The sequence below is a fragment of the Schistocerca americana genome, chromosome 3 (assembly GCF_021461395.2).
Source record: "Schistocerca americana isolate TAMUIC-IGC-003095 chromosome 3, iqSchAmer2.1, whole genome shotgun sequence".
NCBI classification, from domain to species: Eukaryota; Metazoa; Arthropoda; class Insecta; order Orthoptera; family Acrididae; genus Schistocerca; species Schistocerca americana.
The window spans coordinates 637,026,614-637,044,201 of NC_060121.1; positions in this window are offsets into that span (position 1 = coordinate 637,026,614).

The window sequence follows — 17,588 nt, forward strand, 5'->3', positions numbered from 1 at the left end:
GGGGTAAAATACAGGGAGCGAAAGGCTATTTACAATTTGTACAGAAAGCAGATGGCAGTTGTAAGAGTTGAGGGGCATGAAAGGGAAGCAGTGGTTGGGAAGGGAGTTAGACAAGGTTGTAGCCTCTCCCCGATGTTATTCAATCTGTATATTGAGCAAGCAGTAAAGGAGGATATAAGATGAACATCAACAAAAGCAAAACGAGGATAATGGAATGTAGTCGAATTAAGTCGGGTGACGCTGAGGGAATTAGATTAGGAAATGAGACACTTAAAGTAGTAAATGAGTTTTGCTATTTGGGGAGCAAAATAACTGATGATGGTCGAAGTAGAGAGGATATAAAATGTAGACTGGCAATGGCAAGGAAAGCGTTTCTGAAGAAGAGAAATTTGTTAACATCGAGTATAGATTTAAGTGTCAGGAAGTCATTTCTGAAAGTATTTGTATGGAGTGTAGCCATGAATGGAAGTGAAACATGGACAATAAATAGTTTGGACAAGAAGAGAATAGAAGCTTTCGAAATGTGGTGCTACAGAAGAATGCTGATGATTAGGTGGGTAGATCACATAACTAATGAGGAGGTATTGAATAGAATTGGGGAGAAGAGAAGTTTGTGGCACAACTTGACTAGAAGAAGGGATCGGCTGGTAGGACATGTCCTGAGGCATCAAGGGATCACAAATTTAGCATTGGAGGGCAGTGTGGAGGGTAAAAATCGTAGAGGGAGACCAAGAGATGAATACACTAAGCAGATTCAGAAGGATGTAGGTTGCAGTAGGTACTGGGAGATGAAGGAGCTTGCACAGGATAGATTAGCATGGAGAGCTGCATGAAACCAGTCTCAGGACTGAAGACCACAACAACAACATCATAGGCTGGACAGCGTTCTTGGATTGTGATGGCGGGGCAAGTGAAGGACAGTGTTAGCAAACTTTTTTGAGTCCTCGAAACTCATTTGTCACATCAGTGCACTGCTGCTGCCAGTTGAAATTAGTGTTGCCAGACAGAGACTGATGAGAATTTAAATCAAACAGTGGACATTTTAATTTTAATTTCAAGTGTAAGGTGCACACGAATTTTGGAGCAAATTATTCAAAGAAAAAATGCATTTTATAGTCTGTAAAATATGATAATAATAAAATAATTCATGAGTCAACATAGTCACAGTACAGTTTTCAGTGATCAAGGAAATATTTATATTATTATAATAACAGTCATGATATACAAGCTTTTATCAGTCAAGTTATTAATGTCAGTTAATGATGACCACACACAGATTTAAAAACATACATACAGAGGTAGCCTGGTGTACAGATACATCCACATTATACAGATACAGAATCAGAAATCAATTTAAGCTGTACGGAAACATTCCCATACTTGAGTAGAAACATTATAAACATAACATGTCATTATTTATATATATAGATGGTACAGTCACAACAGTTAACCACATGAACTTCATCACGAAGCTACAAAATTTGAGTTCCATAATCACCACTGTGACATATGAGCTAACACTTCGAGGAAATAAATTAAGACTGCCATGCAGTGATGAATGACATGTCTGCACCCTGGCACACTGGAAGTGATTGCTGCAGTTCAGTTCCCTGATTCCAATAGAAATATTCTTTTTAATTAAGTGTGCCAAATCTTTGCAACAGGAGTTAGTGCAAACGGATATAAATGCATGGACAATTATGCTTAATACTATACAACAAAATGTAATGAGGAAGGAGGCTTTATTAAAAAAATAACACTAGCTATGTTACAATAATTACTCAGCACTATTGTAAAATGCAATGTAATTAAAATAAAAAATCTGAAGCTTGGTAATAAATTAAGTAGAACAAAACACGAGCATATTTGCTGCTCCAGTACAATCCACTTGCTACTCAAAGAGAACCAAAAATGGCTAACAGGTTCTTGCAAAGAAATGGAAGCTCTCACTGGACATAATTAGTGCTACTGTCACACATATATATTGACACACACATATTCATATGAACATCAGAAGAACTACAAATAACCTAAATTGGAATGATCACATAGATAATATTGTGGGTAGAGCAAACCAAAGACTGCAATTCATTGGCAGAACACTTAGAAGGTGCAACAGTTCTACCAAAGAGACTGCTTACACTATGGTTGTCCGCCCTATTCTGGAGTACTGCTGTGCGGTGTGGGATCCGCATCAGATGGGACTGACGGATGACATTGAAAAAGTACAAAGAGGGCAGATTGTTTTGTATTATCACGAAATACGCGAGATAGTGTCACAGACATGATGCATGAATTGGAGTGGCAATCATTAAAACAAAGGCGTTTTTCGTTGCGACGGGATCTTCTCATGAAATTTCAATCACCGGTTTTCTCCCACCTACATAGGGAGAAATGATCATCATGATAAAATAAGAGAAATCAGGGCTCGCATGGAAAAATTTAAGTGCTCGTTTTTTGCCACGTGCCATTCGAGAGTGGAACGGTAGAGAGACAGCATGAAGATTGGTTCATTGAACCCCCTGCCAGGCACTTTGTTGTGAATAGCAGAGTAATCATGTAGATGGAGATGTAGATGTACATTTATGTTGAATCATAATTTTTTCTCCGTCCTTTTCTTTTCATACATGTAAGCTATATGTAAACTGAATGACTTATAGACCATGAAAAAGATAAATTAATGAATTGTTTTGTGGCATGGTTAATGTTTTGATACATTTGCATGAAAAAAGGAAGAAATATGCTGTTCAATTTATTAATTCCTGTATCTTCATCTATTTGTTTCTATAAGTGGCAGTGGGCGGACATACAATTAGATCCATTATATCAGTATTGTTTAAAAATGTGTATTTCAACCATACATTGAAAGTGTTATAAAAATTTTTAGGAAAGCAAAGTTTATTCATTCATTCACAATGACTTCACCTGTCCATTCATCATTTCGCTCACCGCCAAGATCCTGCATCAGGAGGTTCAGGGTAGACAAGAGGAATTTGTGTGAGCAGCGGTGGAGTGATCCTGCAGTGGCATTGTTCGAATCAGGACTGCACACAATGGAATTAATAAGAAACAGTATGTAAATCAAATTATGAATATTGATCTTAAATATATTGATATTGAAGGTCTCTTGACATTGGTACCAGTTAAAGTTCACCCAGGATATGCATACAAATTTATAAATTATCTTCCAATTTCTTTCAACTATTCCTTCCAATCAATTTTTTTTTTCAATTATTCAAGCAGCAATTATTAATTAATTTCTATTATTTGACCATACACATATGCCACTATTCAATGGTGACTGTTTAAAGGATGGCACCAAGTGAAATATGAACATACCTTTCATTTGTTGAGATAAAAAATTTTTTGAGATAAATGATTAATTTTATTGTTACAAGAAACTAATGAAACATTCATTGTATTTGTTACATGTCTGTGGAATTGGGAATAAGAAAATCATTGAAGGAGCAAATTAAAATTAAATCCTGCCTATAAACGAGATGCACTAGGAATGCTGATTTCAGCAGTAAAGGTACGAAGCTGTTACACTGTATGCTTATATGGGCTTGTTTGGCGCCATCTCTATGGCAGTAGATAATCTCTTTTCCTTCCAATTAACATCCTTTACGGAAAGTGCATTTCTACAAAAAAGATGAAAATGTGTACAAAGTCATCATTAAAGTGCAAGATAAGTCATTCAAATTCTATAAGACTGTGTCAGATAATAATCAGGTTCATTAGTGAATATGCAACTAAATTTACTTTAATTGAAAAGCACTGCTACAGACAAAATTTCATTTTTGAAAAAAAATATCATTGATAATTTTGTTAAAACTACTCACAATGGAGTCAAAGGAAATGGCCATTGTTGAAACTTCATTACAAAATGCAATATGCCAAGATGTCGGTAATCCGAGCTTAGCAACAGTTGAAGGTAATGCACCAACTTGTGAACTGGCCAATAGCAATGAAAACAATGAGAATGGTGTCCCACTATCAAAAAATGATGACACTGGTAGTATATCTAATCATGATGTCACTTTTATGACACTCGATGAAACAATTTCTCAGTTCTCATCAGGAAACATTTTTTCAAATAGTAAAACTGAAGGACGCGACAGCGAAAAGTCCTTTGATTACTTGCTCATGACATTGCAAATGCAAGAACAGGAAACAGTTCATAAAATCAATGTAAATACTAGTGAGACACACAATTTGATACAACTCATGCAACAAATCACACAACAGTTTACAAAACAACAGGAATTTCAGGAAAGTGTAACACAACAACTTAAGGGTATGACACAGCAGTTCACAAAGCATCAGGAAAATATAGAACAACAGTTTACACAGAAAAATCAAGCATTTAATGATTTCAAGAATATTATTAGTCAACAGTTCAGTGAGGTGAGCAAAACTATAAACCCTTAATTATCTGATGAACTATTCAGGAAGTTGACAGAACCTGGTAAACAACTTAAACAAGAAATAATTACCCATGTGTCCTCGAATATAAATACGTTAATGGAAAAAGTATCATCTGTAGACAATAAACAGCAACAACTTGCAGGTGAGTTACAAAACATTAGTGAAGCATATTCTCAAATTCAGGAGACACAATCACATAGGGAACTGATATTTGCTTATATACATGTATTTGAAAAAAGACTAGGTACTGTTAAGGATTTTGTGTACAAAACAGAAGTATATCCTCACAAAACTTTTTGTTCTACTTCATACCCTTTACCCTGGACAAACAGGGAAGCAGTAAGAAAAGAGTTTAACAGGATGCTTGAATGGGGCATAATACAACCATCATTTTCCCCTTACTGCAGTCCTATTTTGGCCATGAGTAAGCCAGATGGTAAGTTGTGCTTGGTCCTCAATGCTCATAATAAGATTATTGTACCAGTCCAAACACATCCAAACATCTTAGAGGAACAGTTTATGAAATTTCTTACTATAATTGATTTCCGATCCAGCTTATAAAATTCCATGATGCTAAATTTCTTGGTGTAATCATTCTCTGGTCCTCATATAGGCAAATAAAACTACATGGAGAAAGTCGGAAGTATTTCGCCTTCATATGTGGGGGCAGGAGCTTCAAATTTCAAGTACTAGCATTTGCATTGAACGTAAGGGCAGGTGTATTTATCTCTGCACTAGACAAAGTGCCAGGGCCCAAGGTAACAGTATACGTGTATGACCTTTTAGTTGCTACACAAACTTCGGTAGAACACTTAAGATAATTGAAAAAGTATTGAGCCGCTTTTCTGGATATGGAGCAACAGCAAATCTCAAGAAATCTAATTTCGGACAAGAAAGGGTAAAATTTTTAGGACACATAATCTCTTCATAAAGCATACTGCCAGATCCTAAAAAACTTGATGCCATTGGGAACTGCCCTGTTCCTCAAAACAAGAGGCAATTAAAGGTATAATTAGGCCTAGTCTCACTTTTCAGGTAATTCATCCCTAACAAACTTATGAACAGTGATGCTTTACTCAATCTTCTCCAGAAAAACAGACCTTGTTATGGGACAAGCAATGTCAAACTGATTTCAAGAACATCAAGCAAGACTTATTAAATGCTAATATTTTATCTCATCCAGACATGAAGAAGAATTTTTGTTTACGCATTTTCACAAGGTCTGGGTGCGTGCCTTTTTCAAATGGTAGAAGAAGAGGGAAATCTCATCCCTAAAGTAATTAGCTTCACCAGCCGCACCTTATTTGAAGCTGAATGTTCATATTCAGTTATGGAGTTGAAGGGTTTGGCTGTAATTTGGTTCTTTAAAAAGTCTGAATATTTCCTTTGGGTCAAACACAAAAAAGTGTACTGTGATCATCAGTTCCTATTGTTTTTGTTAATTTGTAAATTGCTACACCAATGGGGCTACACCAGGTGGGGCATAAATTCAAGAATTCAATTTTGAAATCGTGTACAGAAAAGGAAACCAAAACATAATAGCTGATGCCCTTTCTGAATTACCACAAGGCTTACAGGAATTAAATGATCTTTTATAGCAGGATGGTGAAATAAGAGCTATGTTGATGGAAGACAAAACACTCTGCCCATATTATGTCCACATGTGTAAATACGTGGAGCAATTACAGCTGGAAGACACACACTGGAGTAAGGTAAGAGTGAAACTTACGCAAAATGGTGAGTTAAAAAGACTTTTCACTACTCACAAAGGTGTTCTGTTTCTATAGGAACCATCCCGAACAAGAACAATGGTGCATGTGTTTGCAGAGGAATACGTGGATGATTTTTTCTCTTATACACACACAATACTTGGGGCCATTATGGAACTACAAAATGCACTGACAAAATAGAAAAACATTGTTATTTCCCCAACCTTAGACGAAGTGAACTACAGCTGGTAAGAAAGTGTATCGTCTGCCAGAAAGCAAAACAGTAATATTTCCAAACAGATAAAATTACATCCCATTGTGGCTAAAAAACCTCTAGAAAAGACGTAGCTGGATGTGGCTGGACCCTATCCTAGAGGTAAGAGGAGAGTAAAGTATATAGTAAATATGTATGACATTTTCACCAAATACATAAAGCTGAATGCTGTACAGAACATTACAGCCAGTTCAATTACAAGACAATTCAAAGAGGATTATTTTGCAAGAGTAGGAAAACCAGTAGTCATGTTAACAGATAATGTGTTATATTTTGTTGGATGTAAATGGAAAGAGTTTGTAGGTTCCAACCAAATCAAACACATTTTAGCATCCAAATTTCATCCCAAAGCATCCCCCCATAGAAAGGGTGTTTAAGCAATTCAACAGGTTTGTGTGGACCTATATACCCTGTATTCAATCTGTATATTGAACAAGCAGTGAAAGAAACAAAAGAAAAATTCGGAGTAGGTTTTAAAATCCATGGAGAAGAAATAAAAACTTTGAGGTTCACCGATGACATTGTAATTCTGTCAGAGACTGCAAAGGACTTGGAAGAGCAGTTGAATGGAATGGTAGTGTCTTGAAAGGAGGATATAAGATGAACATCAACAAAAGCAAAACGAGGATAATGGAATGTAGTCGAGTTAAGTGATGCTGAGGGAATTAGATTAGGAAATGAGACACTTAAAGTAGTAAAGAAGTTTTGCCATTTGGGGAGCAAAATAACTGATGATGGTCCAAGTAGAGAGGATATAAAATGTAGACTGGTAATGGCAAGGAAAGCGTTTCTGAAGAAGAGAAATTTGTTAACATCGAGTATAGATTTAAGTGTCAGGAAGTTGTTTCTGAAAGTATTTGTATGGAGTGTAGCCATATATGGAAGTGAAACATGGATGAAGATTAGATGGGTAGATCACATAACTAATGAGGAGGTGTTGAAGAGGATTGGGGAGAAGAGAAGTTTGTGGCACAACTTGACTAGAAGAAGGGTCCGGTTGGTAGGACGTGTTCTGAGGCATCAAGGGATCACAAATTTAGCACTGGAGGGCAGCATGGAGGGTAAAAATCGTAGAGGGAGACCAAGAGATGAGTACACCAAGCAGATTCAGAAAGATATAGGTTGCAGTAGGTACTGGTAGATGAAGAAGCTTGCACAGGATAGAGTAGCATGGAGAGCTGCATCAAACCAGTCTCAGGACTGAAGACCACAACAACAACAACAAGGTAAGTAGAGATGAACACATGACATTGAAAAAGTTTTGAGATAGCACGACTGCACATTGGAGTGAATGAATACATGGTTGAATATATGAAAAAGGTATTAGTAGCCATCAAATGAAGATTTAGTTTTAAGTTAGTATTAAGTTTTTTCTTCCAGGGAATGATGCATTGACACACCCTAAAGAAAAGAAAGATAAATGCTTGTAGAGTGTTAGGTACCACATAAATATAAGAGAGGACACACCACAAGATAAATATAGTCATAAGTTTATGATATGTATGAATGGGATAGTGTTAAAGTATGTGAAGAAGAAAACAGATGCAGTATGTCACATATTGTGATGCTGAACTAAAGTTGAACACTACCAAATAATTAAGGGGTCAAAACCTAACTACTGTGAGTGTTGACTACCCACGAAAACATCAAACACATGATTAACATCAAAATTTTTATGCTTGTTTGTTACTTATGTAAAAACTGTTTTACTATCATTGTATGTAATATATCATATTGATGATACAGCTCCGTACACCTCAGCACATGGTTATCCTTTATACATTGAACATAACAAGTAAATACTGAGCTGTACTTTTAAACAATGAATAAGTATTTCATACGATTTGTATCGTCTGATTTGAGTTGTGCTTATAAACAACAAACTATTTTGTTCTTGGGATAACAGTTAAGTCTATTAACGAGACATAACTGAGCACATAAAGGCCTTTCTGTGGAACTGCCTCAACCCTGTAGTGTGTAGATCAACATATCAATATATGCTATAAATGAAAACAGAATCTGTGAGGGTAATCCCAAAAGTAAGGTCTCCTGTTTTTAATAAGTACATAGATCTGTTTATTTCCACAATGTTTTACATCAGTTTACAGCTTGAACATTTAGCTATTTTTTGACATAATCACCATTTCTGTTGATGCATTTTTCAAGACGCTCTGGCAGTTTTTGTATGCCCATGTCATACCAGCTCGCCACCATGCTGTTTAGAAAGTTATGAACCTCTTCTTTCACCTCGTCATCGGAGCTGAATCACTGGGACCACAATTAATGCTGACTGGTACTGTGAGACTCTGAAAAAACTCAAACAGGCAATTCAGAACCGGAGAAGAGGAATGTTGAACAAGGGTGCACACGTTCTCCATGACAACGCTCTCCCACACATCACTCGGCAAACCATTTCTCTCCTGCAACAGTTGCAGTGGAACATAATCACGCACCCACCTTATATTCCTGACTATCACCTGTTCCCAAGGTTAAAAGAACATTTGGCCAGAAAGCAATTCAGCTCTGACGATGAGGTGAAAGGAAAGGTTCATAACTTTCTGAACAGCATGTCGGCGAGCTGGAATGACATGGGCATACAAAAACTGCCACAGTGTCTACAAAAATGCATTGACAGAAATGGTGATTATGTCGAAAAATAGCTAAATGTTCAAGCTGTAAACTGATGTAAACCATTGAAGGAATAAACAGGTCTATGTACTTATAAAAAAATAGGATGCCTTACTTTTTGGATTACCCTCGTATTATTGTATGAATGTTATATGATGAATGTATAACCAAATGAGAGTAAAATGTGTATTCATATAACTGGAATCAAATAATGTAATGAAATTGTAATTTAACAAAATGTACTAAAACAAAATGACAAACAATGAAAATATATATAAAAAGAGGAGAGAATATGTTACAGACTATAATGTTATAACTGACGATAATGGCATGTCAGCAAATGGATAGGATAACTGCGTTTTCTAATTGTATTTGTATTTTTTTGTTATGTGTTAGTATTTGGAAACGACACTACAGAAACTTTATTTAATGCAACTGTATGAAAGACACTCAAAAACAAAGTGCAAAAACATACAAACCTGGTTGCAAAGTTTTTAAGTGTGTGTGTGGTGTTGTCACACTGAATGGGATCCAGTGGCTGGCCACTTGCATGTGAGTCAAAGACACAAAGACACTAAGGCCTAGCACAACTACAGCCAACTTGAAAAGGATGCATTGGTTATCATTTATGGGGCCACCCATTTTCATCAATATCTGTACAACCGCCTCTTTTCTCTAGTTATGGACCACAGATCATTGATGGCTCTGTTCAGGTCCTCCCAGTCTGTCCCAGCATGTACAGTGCAGAAGTCACAACGGTGGGCCCTTCTTGTGTCCAATTACCAGTATGAATTGTCATATAGAACCACCATAAAACACTCCAATGCCAAACTCCTGTTGAGACTCATTATTGGCTCCAATGCTGTATTTGATTCCTCCAAGGACTCCTGTCATCACATTGATTCAGAAGAAATCCAGTTTTGGGAAGATTTTCTGGCCACCTTCCTGTATGTGGTGCAAGCGATGGCATCGGATGCGACATTGCAGGTGACGCTCGAGTTTTTTTGTCGTGGGTGGTAGAGGAGCCTGAAGATGATCTGCCATGTGGTGGTTGGTCACTACTTTGTCATCAGCATGCCATCTCCATATGGATGGGCGTCCTCTTGATGCGTACCAGAAGTGACGATGAAGAGCCGTTGTTGCACCAGGCAGTTATTACACCAGGCAGTTGGCAAGGTGCTATTGTACATGGCTGGCAATGGATGCAGAGTGTGCAATGTGTACAGAGTATCCATCTACTCCCCCACAGTGGTACTTTGAGTGGCCATGTCCTGATGGGCCTTGACAATGTCTGCACACACATTTTGCTGAGCCATACTGGAACATATACTGGCTAGTAGTTATAGATGTGTACAACAAGTTTCCCTTCACCATTCCAATGGAGTCTACCACACCAGCAGCACAGTGTCAGCTCTTACATTGAAGGCTTCTGCACTGAAGGCTTACATGAGGTGATAGTGCCGGATAATGTGCCGCAGTTCATGACTTGGGAGTTTGAACAGTTTTGTGCAGACAGTATTCAGCATATCCTTACAGAACCCTTTCATCTGCAGTCAAATGGTGAATCAAAACACTTCGTAAGGACCTTCAATCATAGATGGACAAGTTTTTGAGCCACATTTGAGCCACCCACATACAGGACAAGGCTTTGAAAGATTTTTTGTCATCGTATCGCTCCCTGCCCAAAACTGGAAAGTCGCCAGAAGCGCTCCTGTATGGTTGATGCCATAGGACTCTGCTCTATTTGATATGTGTATCACAGATACCTTATGTCCCTTCTTCTGATTCACAGTTTCAGCCTCAGCAACCAGTGTTCTTTCATGTGCTTGGAAGGGGTCGCAGACGGGAACAGGGTGTCTTGTCTGAGGTGTTGTACCATTCCACCTACATCATTTACAACCCTGTCAAGGGTTGCACGGGCAGCATTGGAACCAACTTCAGCCAATCCACTCAGGAGATTCTACCACTCCCTTTTGTTCACAGATCCAGCATGTAGCCAGGGCATGCAGTGGTCATTGTCACAGTTGCAGACATCACTTGTGGCAGCACAGTCATCACCACAGCAGGAGACATCCATGGTCATCAACCTTGTGCCACCACCAGTGTCACAGTCATGCTGGTGCCTGTGATGTGGCCAGCAATAGGATATCTGCCTCTGTGACTACAGCCACTGACAAGCACCCTTTGGCTGGCTTCCCAATTGGTATTTCCAGCCACTTGCAAGGTGGATACTGGGATGTGAATGGGTGATCTGCAATGACTTAAGTTTCGGCACCTACCTCCGCGGTTGCATCGGCACTCCATCCCTCCATCCTCCCCCAATACCATTAAGTCCCATCTCTATACCCAATGCTGGGGCAGATGTTTGCAGGGAGGGGGGAATGCAGTGTCATTGGGTATCAAGAATGGCATAAGAATAAGAAGTATTGACCACCAAAGAGATACATTACAGAAAGTGGTATCATGAGGTACCAATGAGACGCTAGGAAGAAACCATGCCTCCTGTAGTTCTGAGACACCACCACTGTATCCAATCAGATGCTAGGAAGAAACCATGCCTCCTGTAGTTCTGAGGCACCAATGCTGTATCTCTGCCATGAAATATCACCACCAGAAGCCAGGAGGGCAGTTCTGTTTGATGTCAGATCCTGCCCACTTACAGGAAGTTCCTGTCAGAGAAAAATCATTTTGCTGCTTCTCTCCGTGACACAGCCTGTGTCAACCATCAGGATGTGAAAAGACTTCTGCCTCCTGTGAACTGTGCCTATGTGCCAACACTGTCAGAACTGTGTCAACAAGCGTCTATGAACTTGTGTTTTCTAGTGACTGCAGTGAAGTATGGCCATTCTGAACTTGGAGCAATTTACCACTCAGGAATCATGGGCCATTTAGTATGTTCTGAACCACATTGATTTGATTTGATTTGATTTTATCAGGAAAGCAAAAACAACATTGGTCAAGCCCATTGCTGTCCGCACCAAAACAGAGTTTATTGTGGAGTATTTTTCCCTGTGTCTCTCATAAAGTCAATGCAAGGAGATCCTTTACCAGAGCTTTGCTAGACACAATTTCTTAAGCTCTGGTTGATCCAAATATTCCGTGTCTTTTAATCTCCTATGCCTCGCATTCGAAGATCAAATGTGATACGGTTTCCTCGTCCACATCACACATCCTACATTTGGGATCTTCTTCTATTATCCCCACTGTATGCAGGATTTTTTGAAATCCCCATGGCCTGTCAACAGTCCAACCATGAGTTTCATTTCTCTCCTGTTCAAGCCCAGGATTGAGAAACTTCTCTTAGAACGTGGCTTCAGCATCAGCACCTTGCCATGTTTTTGCTTTTGGACCATAGCCCAATATTCTACATGCTGTCTCCTTGTCCAGTCTCGTAGTTTTATTTTATCATTGTGTTGGTGATTGTCAGGACAGGTTCTGGTCCAATAAATGGTGTCATCGCCCCTCCTAGCCAACCTATCAGCTTGATCATTACCACTAATCCCTGAGTGGCCAGGGACCCACAATAGGTTTACCCTACTGCTTTCCCTTAGCTCCATATGGACTTTGTGGGATTCTGCCATGATCTTTGGTCTTATTGCAGAGGCTGCCAGTGCTTTCAAGGCTGCTTGGGTGTCTGAATAAATGAAAATGCTATGACCTCTGTAGCACCACCACAAATTCTCCTCCACACACACACTGAGAGCAGATATTTCTGTTTGAAACAGAGTACCCATCTTCCCTAGAGAGATTGCACTCTCCAACCTTGGCTGTACTCCATGTACCCCAGCCCCAACACCTTTGTCTGCCCGCATCTCGTGGTCGTGCGGTAGTGTTCTCACTTCCCACGCCCGGGTTCCCGGGTTCAATTCCCGGTGGGGTCAGGGATTTTCTCTGCCTCGTGATGGCTGGGTGTTGTGTGCTGTCCTTAGGTTAGTTAGGTTTAAGTAGTTGTAAGTTCTAGGGGACTGATGACCATAGATGTTAAGTCCCATAGTGCTCAGAGCCATTTGAACCATTTGAACCTTTGTCTGTTTTCAAACTGTCAGTGAACCAGACTATGTACCCAGTACGGTGTCGAAATTTGTTCTCCCAGAGCTCTCTTCTTCCAGTTACTACATTGAAAGGCTTGTTGAAGCAGTTTGGAGTTATTATTCTACATAGTCAGCTGGCACTTCCCCAACCATACCTATGTCTTCCTCACTCAGTATTTTAGTGTGAGATCCTGGATACCCCAGTGAGTTCCAGTTTTTGCCAGTCTTTAATCTGTATGCTCCAGCTGCCACCTCCATCTTTACCCACAGGTGTAACAGGGGCATGTCCAGCATGGTTCCCATCCCAGTTGTGGGTGTGCTGCTAATTCCATCTGTAATGACTAAGCAGGCCAATCTCTGCACCTTAGCAAGTTCTTTAGTAGCTACCTGCTGTTCTACCTTTTCCACCACACTGTAGCCCATAAGTGATCATAAGTCTTACTACTGTGCTGTGTATCCAATACATGCTCTTGGGGCTTAAGCCCCAGTTTTTACAACAAGCTCTCCTGGTACTCATTAGGGTACATTTCGCCTTGGGACAGGTTCTCCTTACATGAGGGTTCCATGGTAGATTCTCATACAGGGTTACCCCTAGATATTTCACTATCCCCTGGTAGAGTTTCATCAAGAAGCTTGAGATTCCAATATGTGTGTTGGATCTGCTTCCTTGTAAATGGTACTACAACAGTCTTCTTAGGACTGACCCTTATATTCTGTTCCCTGCACCAATTTTGCACAATGTTCAATACTCCTTGTCCCATTGCTCTAGCTGGATTTGAAAATTTGGCAAGTATTACTATGACAAGATCGTCTGCGTATCCCTGGCAAAAGTTCTGTCTAGAGTTTAATTCTACAATGAGTTCATTCACCACAAGGTTCCACAGTAGAGGGGACAGAACTCCTCCTTGTGGACAGCCTCTTGTGGTGTTTATTACCATTTTTTCTTGCATCATGGTGGTTTCTACCTTTCTACCACTACACATGGCTCTAATCCACCTGCAAATGGTGGTCTCCAAACCATGCACCTCTGCTGCCTTAACCATGGGTTCCAAGGTCATGTTGCTAAAAGCCCCTTCAATGTCCAAGAAGATGCAGAGGGCTTTTTCCTGAAAGTGTAGTGCTTTCTCCATCTTCCCTACAAGTTAGTGGAGTGCAGTTTCACACAATTTTTGTGGTTGGTATGCGTGTTGGATTATGTGTAGAGGGGCCCCAGTCAACCTCCTCTCCCTAATACACACATTGACCAGTTTTTCTAATGTTTTAAGAAGAAAGGAGGACAGACTGATTGGTCTCATATCACTGGCCTTGGTGTGATCAATTCTCCCTGGCTTTGGAATGAAGACAACCTTCACTGCCCTCCAGACGTTAGGAATTATTCCTACTGCTATCCTAATCCTAAATAACCTGCATAGGAATCTTATTAAGTTCACTCCTGCTTGTTGCAGGAGTGCTGGAATAATTCCATTTGGGCCATGTGACTTGAACAGTTGGAGTGTTCCTACGGTGGCATGGTTCTTTCCGTCCCTTTATGACGGGCCTGCACCTACCTGTGAACATTGTCTCAGCAGATCATCAGTAGGAAAGCCGAGTGAAACCTACTGTACTTCGACGTGAACCAGGCTGCAATTAAAGTCACTAATCTACGTTTTAGGAGAAACACGAAATGAAACGCTGAAATTTTGTCCTCAATTAATATATTCTGAAACTTAGGTGAACAAGTATCACTGCCAAGCCCATGCTAGTCTTAACACCGTCACTCACAATCCCTTCCACTCATGTTAGCAAGCTTATGGTGTTGCATTTCCCGAAAACCTAATAGCTACAAAAATACTGATTGTTTTTGACTGAGAATGCTCACCAAATATTAAGTCCGCTGGTACCAAATGCAGTCACAGTTTTTTAGCCACCGACCTGCTCAATATGCCACGTGGAATATATGTCTTATCTCGTCACAAAATTCACTTAAAAATTCCGAAATTTCTACACACACATCGGAATAATTATACCATCACTTTCTAACACTTTTGATGTATGAAACACTGCTAGGTCCGGCAACTTATCGTTTCCAGCGGAACTACTACTACACACGTCCGAACTGTTTCATGTCTAGGCTCCCACTCTACTCTAGAATACTCTAAGTCTTCTCTACCAGCAGGAAACGGCGCGCGAAGAATATTGCTTTACCATTGGTCAGTTCACTCAACAGCCAATAGCAAAACAACATTCTCCTGCGTCAATCCGCACTTTTCATCAATAACCAATCGCAAAATAATAAACCTAATGACTGCACTTTTTACCGACGTAATTATCTAATATGCTGAAGTTTTGCTTATGCTTGAAGTTATTTACTATTGTTATTTATACCTGAATTAACTTTCCCTTTACCATAAACTTACTTTACAAATTATTCTACAAAAATCCCCTTTGTCCATATCCATACTTCTTCGATATGTTCCCGCACTAAATCCTGCTACATAACTTGCTAAACAATTATCTTCATATTAACCTTAAACCACACTCACGCATCATTCATACTGCCAAAACACATTTATAACATTTTACCTACACAAAAAGACATAATAACACTTTATGAAAATACTAGAACAGTTTATGAAAAACATTCTATTGCTTTAGTGCACTCTAGTGGGCACAATCGAAACTAAATCAGTCCCCTATCCCGTATTGTCCTCTAACGGCTGATACATAAACTACATGCGCATCCAGTCTCGAGTCACCATCTGTCACTATCCAGCTCTGAGACACATCTCCCACTTAACCGCCTCCAAGGCAGGATGGTTATACAGCGCTACACCTCATTCCCACCATCCATTGGATTTTACTACGGTCAACACATTCTTTGGTAGATTCCCAGTTTTCCCTCTGAATCCCTGAAAACCAATATCTCACAGAGATCTCATCCTTGAAAGGAGGATATAAGACGAACATCAACAAAAGCAAAATGAGGATAATGGAATGTTGTCGAATTAAGTCGGGTGATGCTGAGGGAATTAGATTGGGAAATGAGACACTTAAAGTAGTAAAGGAGTTTTGCCATTTGGGGAGCAAAATAACTGATTATGGTTGAAGTAGAGAGGATATAAAATGTAGACAGGCAATGGCAAGGAAAGCATTTCTGAAGAAGAGAAATTTGTTAACATCGAGTATAGATTTAAGTGTCAGGAAGTCGTTTCTGAAAGTATTTGTATGGAGTGTAGCCATGTTCCTCACATTGCCGCATCCTGGCAGTCACTAAGTCCCTAGAACAAAAGACCGCAAACAGCATGAAGGTGATTCAATTTTTTACATAAATGTACATTCTGGAGTTTCTTATATTTCTAGCATAAACCAGCTTACCTCCAGTGCCACCAAGGAGCAATACACCCCTTTTATATAAACAGGGTTCCTTAATCAGGGCCACAGCTACATCTTGTCTTCCCAGTAGACAACTCAGGGCAGCAGTGGCTCCTATACTGTGTTGCAGATTTATCTGCAGCACATTCAGTCTCCATCTTGCTGCCATTGTTGCTTCTGATGTCTTTAATTACCCTGATGGCAACCTGCGAGAACCCAAAGAATAGTCTCAGGTCCTGTTCCCGCATTGCCTTCAGGGACTTCTCTCTGACTTCCACCACAAGGGTTTGGTTGTTTGGTGCAACCTTCCGGCTGATTACCCTCCAATCCTCTGTCAAGACTTTCGGGTTTTGAGACCTATTTTATCAATCAGAGTCTCAGGAGGGATATCCTTAAGGAGTTTTGACACCCAGATTAATATCTTTGTGGCCTTGAAGAGCTCAGCCGCTGTCTTTACCAGGAGCTTTGCATCCTCCCACAGTGATATTAGAAGCACCTTTTCCTTAAGCCAGTCCATTGTACCCATCCCCTCACAGACAAAGGTAAGAGAACTGTGATTCAGATAGACTCTCCTGAATTTGGGTCCTGGACCAGCATTGCCCCCAATCTTCTCAAAGAGAGACATCTGCACGAGCTCCTCCTGCTGCGAGGTGATCTTGACCAGCGGATAGCCTTGCTGGATGACCACCATCCTAAAAACTGAGATTGCAGTACTATAGGTCTGTTTCCCTATTTCTTGTCTTGCTTTTTTCTGGATATGCTTATCCTGAGAAGTGGGAGTCTTAGATTCCTCCCTTGTTCTCTTACTGCCTATTTTCCCTCCTTTAGCTTTTGTTCTCTAAGAAGTTTCCTCCTCTGAGCCCCAGACAAGTCTTTGATCTTAATCTGATCCAACTTCTTAGTAATCATTCCCACTTCTTGAACAGGTCTGTCCCCCTGTTTAGCGGAGTGGATATTTTCCGTCAGTTCCAGCCCCGATGTTTGGGTGTCTGAGGTCTCAACTTGCCCCTCAGTACTGCTATTTTATATCGTGTCCATTTTGGTCCCATGAGAGTTGGGGATCCAATCGGTCCACACCACAGAAACCCCATGCGGTGCAAGGCTAACTACACAGGGAGGTCGCCCGGTATCCCTGAGGCTCCATTCGTGACACATCTTCCTATGTGC